Below are 811 nucleotides of genomic sequence, written 5' to 3' on the forward strand. Positions count from 1 at the left end.
ACTTCCCCTTTCCTAATTTATAGGTAATCTGTCTGCTGGTATGACAGATATGAAGAAGTCTCTACTCTGAGAGTTTTTGTAGACTTGGAAAAATGTAAAATTGTAGGTCCTGCCTATCTTTACAATAAAACTCTCCTTAATAACTTTGGCTTATTTCTCTGATATTTTTTACTTATTATTTTTTTGTGGGTCTGGGGATGGAACCCAGGGGCATTCAACCTCCGAGCTACACCCCCTGCCTGATTTTTTATTCTTTACCTTGAAACCGGGTCTCTCTGAGTTGCAGAGGGCCTCACTAAGAAGCTGAGGCTGTCCGCAAACTGCGATCCTCTGGACTCAGCCTCCCAAATGCTGGGATTACAGCGTGTGCCATCACGCCCGGCTTTGATTTTTTTTTTTTTAATACTATGAAGGGCAAACATATCTAATTACACGTAATAGGAGGCAAAAATATTTTAAGGCAATGGTTAAACAAATATTCCTTGTACTACTTACATACACATCTAGATAAACTTTCAGCTATCTTGATATTAAATAGTCAATCCTTTAACAAATACCTTATAAACACAATTGGAAAATGAGGAACTAATATAATAATCAATTTTCTAGAAAACAGCAAAAGGAGACTATTTCTCTTGAGAGTGTGGAAATAACAGCTATACAAATGAGGTCAAGCAGAGGTTGTTTATTTATTCACAGCTTGCTATATCAAGAGTGTAGTCCACTATCAGTTGTGTTTGGCAGAGACTCGACAGGCAGGCAAAGGCCTGGGAAAGCTCTCTGGTTGGTTTAGCTAGTTTTTATATTGCTG

The sequence above is a fragment of the Muscardinus avellanarius genome (genome assembly GCF_963383645.1).
Source record: "Muscardinus avellanarius genome assembly, chromosome: 1".
NCBI lineage: Eukaryota > Metazoa > Chordata > Mammalia > Rodentia > Gliridae > Muscardinus > Muscardinus avellanarius.